General features: G+C 34.8%; 1 long non-coding RNA gene across 1 annotated transcript; it reads right to left on the bottom strand.

Moving 5' to 3' along the window:
- Positions 1 to 1,810: 1,810 nt before the first annotated feature.
- LOC122011991 lies at positions 1,811 to 2,552 on the bottom strand. The gene is made up of 3 exons (XR_006120074.1): positions 2,417 to 2,552; positions 1,928 to 2,076; positions 1,811 to 1,863 (listed from the first exon to the last, which is right to left on the bottom strand). It is a non-coding gene; the product is annotated as an uncharacterized LOC122011991 (long non-coding RNA).
- Between the last annotated feature and the right edge of the window lie 1,779 nt (positions 2,553 to 4,331).

Genomic DNA, 4,331 nt, shown 5'->3' with positions numbered 1-4,331 from the left:
GTACTTAAATATCTGTACTCGATTTTGTAATGATTTATGAATTTATAGTGAATTTCCCAACGAGATTGATTGTTGATCGCGGGCCTTGGAGTAGGAGGTAGTCACAGGCTTTGAATCAAGTAAAACCAACACTTGTTAGTGTTTATGTTATCTTCCTTTTTATTTCCGTTTCGTTTATTCTATGTTTTCTGAAAAGTGTGAAAAATCTATGAGCGCTATTCATCCCCCTCTAGCGCAACAATCCTATAATTGGTATCAGAGCGGAGCCACTTCAAATCGGTAAAAACACCATTCAAGCAATCTTGTTGTGGTTTAGTCTTTAAATATTTCAGAGTTGATCGGAATTGGTATAATTTCCCCTTCTGATAATTTTTTTCTCAATTGTTTTTTTTCTCGAAGTTAGTGCAATATAACTCGAGTTCTTTAAATTTTCATAAATTCTTTATACTACACTACTAATCCAAGACTAAGTCTTGGGACAAGTTTTCATATTTTATTGTGTGCAAGATTTGCTTTTTGAATGGCCTACCAAGAAGGTTATAGCACCACACGCCCACCACTCTTCTTCGATGAAGATTTTGACTACTAAAAGAGCCAAATGGAGTATCATCTTAAAACACTAGTAGAGATATGGATCATCATCCAAACCAGCTTCACATTTCCACTCAACGACACTAGAAAACCAGTATCCTATGAAAATTGGGACCAAAGCGTAATGAAGAAAATTGAAGTCAATACAAAGAAAACCCAAACTCTTCAATGTGGCTTAACTAAAGAGGAGTTGAACCAGGTCGGACCCTTCAATAGTGCCAAAGAATTATAGGAAAAGCTAATCAAGCTTCATGAGGGCGCCTCTGACATTAAGGTAAGCAAATGAGACTTGATTTTAAATAAATTATGCAATATTAAGATACAGGATGGTGAGTCGGTAAATCAACTCCATGATCCAATCAAAGATGATGCAACTCCAACCACAAAAACCAAGTCTAAAGTCACCTACTACAGATACAACAAGAAGAGACATATCAAGGCGAATTGTCTAAATCAGAAGGAAATGAAGAAACAACGAAAGAAGAAGGGGCTACAAGAAACGTGGGATGATTTGTCATCAGAAGATTTTGACGAAGATCTTGAACAGACAAGCTTCCCCGCACTTCTCACTACAACAAAAACATTAAAAGACAACGGTTAAAAACCGTTGTCGTAGGCCCTTTAAAACCGTTGTAACTGGCAGTGTTGTTAAAAGTGGAGGCTACGACAACGGTTTTAAACCGTTGTCTTTTGAATGAAAAGACAACAGTTTTGCAACGGTTTTAAACCGTTGTCTTTGAATGAAAAGACAACGGTTTAAAACCGTTGTTGTTTAGAGCATTTTTTATTAACACTGCTAGTTTACAACCGTTTTTGGGGCTTTGACAACGGTTTTTAACCGTTGTCTTTGAGGGTGATAGACAACAACAACAGTTTTAGATCATTGTCTTTTAAATTATTATCTTTTAATACCAATATATCATATTTCAATATAAATATATAATAAAGAATCATAATCACAAAAGAAAGAATATTTTCCATATCAATGTCATTCAAAATGTTACTTATACAAGAATTATATTACAATCACAAAAGAAAAACATGTCTAATATTCAAATAAAATTTATCCCAATACAAATAAACAAATAAACTTCATTTACAACTAATGAATAATTGTCAAAAGACTAGAAACTTGTGATGGTGGTTCATGCCATGTAGGATTGCAAGTAATTATTGTCAACTCAAGCCCCATCAAAATCTTCAACTTGTAGAATTTCATCGGACTCCTCTTTCTCACTTGCTGATTCTTCCATATCAACCTTTTCCAACATTCTGGATTTTTGTGAATCAAAGTATGTGCGCAAAGCACCAAAAATAAAAGGGAAGAATATAATACCTGTAGAAGACGTAAAACAGGGTTGATAGCTGAAATTTGGAGAAATGTAGTTGCTACAATCACAATAACAGATTTGATAAATCATACTCTTCAAGTACCCCATTCATATCGGCAAATAAAACCACAACATAAAACTTTGTCAATAGAACCTGCAAAATATAAACATATATTAGAAGAGTTCATCTTTATCTGAAGCACTAGTAACTCTTGACCATATACAATTTTTGATACAAGGAGAAAGTTTCATGAAGGTTTATCCTAGACCTACAAATGAAGCTACTTTTTAGTGTTGTATTAATGTAAATGGTTTTCCATGTTTTGAAGTATTAATAAAACTCGACTTAATGAAGTTAAAGCTTATCCTAGAGCTCAATAAGTTTCTCATGTGACCTGCTGTAGGAAATTCTAAGAAACAACATAACAAGCCTTCTGGCAGTACAAAAACGAAGTCTGCTGAAACAGAAATTTCTGTCTCAAGACTTGACATACCTGTTGGCCTCATCAAAAAAGTTCAGAAGCACCCAGATGCAGATTCACTCTATGTTGAAGAAATTGATGTCGGTGAAGAATCCCCTCGAACAGTTGTTAGTGGCCTCGTGAAATATATTCCTCTTGAGGAAATGCAGGTTTATTTTGCTTCCCTTTTCAAATTTTTCTTCCATTTGGATGTGAATTTCCTATGTTCTCTAAATCACTGGTGCAGAATCGGAAGGTTTGTGTCCTTTGTAACTTGAAGCCTGCAACCATAAAGGGCATTAAGTCACAAGCAATGGTCTTGGCTGCATCAAACGATGACCACACAAAGTTAAGTCGTTAACTCTGCCTCCATTCTTACAAGTCTTTGCTTTTACTAACCTGTTAGTTTTTTAGTATTATAATATTGGTTGGTTTACCTGGGAAATTATCATCTTTACATGTGATCATTCATCAAGAACGACTAATGAATTCATTTTGTTTCCAGGTTGAGTTAGTTGATCCACCATCATCAGCCAAGGTTGGTGAACGAGTGACCTTTCTGGGATACTCAGGCGAACCAAACAGCGTCTTAAACGCCAAGAGCAAAGTTTGGGAGAAGCTGCAGGTTGATCTGCAGTCTAATAAAGAGTGGTTGCCTGTTATAAGGATGTGCCTTTCACAACATCTGCTGGTGTTTGTAAAGTTTCGTCTATCACAAATGGAGCCATAAGGTAGACAATCTACCTTTTTACATTAAGGTCCAATGCATTATAAACCAAAAATTATAACAAGTATGAGGTCAAAAAAGTATTGAACAACAAACATAAATCTTAAATGAGTTTCATATGCTAAATAAACTCCATCAAGAAACTACTACTTGATTAAAGGATAAAATTTCTAGTCTTAGTGAAAGTGCAGGCTCAACTTGCAACTTTAATCAACTTATTCAAGCAATAGCGAATACAACTTGATCAAGGGCTTCATGTAATTCCCACTAGTGGGTGATTCTTAATCAACAATTATTATCTTAAAGGAGAGATCAAGGGATTAAATATTCCAAGTTCGCATATCTTGGATGTTCTAACATCTACACCTAGAAGATATCCAAGCATAACAGGTCAATGTCAATGCATATTGAAGCTAGAAATTAGCAGTTTGAAAGGATAGCAAAGAGATTCATCATGTGCATTGAGCTTGTTAGCACTTCTAAGGTAAAGGTGCCACAACAATAATCTTTTAGTCTATACCATGAATCCAAACATACATCTTATAGGAAAATTGAATCTGCTTGGAGCTTATTCATGAATAAGCACCTGTTGTCAACAATAATCATATTGAAGCTTTGGAAGCATCTTATACATACACAAACAAAAGGGAAATTGTAGATGAATTAAGGCATGCTTGTACTATAATACCTTGTCTTCAGGCACATGATCATGTGAGTGATCTCCATGCCCTTCCCAAGGATGACGCCAACCCTGAATAGGTGTTTGTACAACAGTTATATTGAGATGACCAAGGTATAGGATGATATTCATAGTAAGGTAATTTACCAAGACTACTGGTCCATCTTGCTTGGCCCTATAAAGAATCCAAAACCTGCAAAGGAATGTATATTCACATGGATCATCATGGTTATGTTTGAAAAAAATGAAAGCATTATTTAGAAAAAACCAGCATTTAAAAGATATTTTTTTAATCTGTCATTTGATTTAATGTTTGCAAGGAAAAAGATCTAGGCAGAAATATTATTGTAGAAATTGGATGAAAATTGTTATTTGTTTCATCATATTTGTGTCAAAGTCAGTAAAAGTCGTGAGGTGTCGAATTGAAATGCCCACATAGTAACCCATAGGGAGAAAAACATGTCAGGAATATATTACTTTTGCAATAAGATAAACACCAGAACTATCTCTCCACTTGAGCATATTAACAAACATGATCTCTG

This window comes from Zingiber officinale, chromosome 8A, assembly GCF_018446385.1.
Source record: "Zingiber officinale cultivar Zhangliang chromosome 8A, Zo_v1.1, whole genome shotgun sequence".
Classification (NCBI taxonomy): domain Eukaryota; kingdom Viridiplantae; phylum Streptophyta; class Magnoliopsida; order Zingiberales; family Zingiberaceae; genus Zingiber; species Zingiber officinale.
This window is presented reverse-complemented; position numbering and strand designations above follow the sequence as displayed.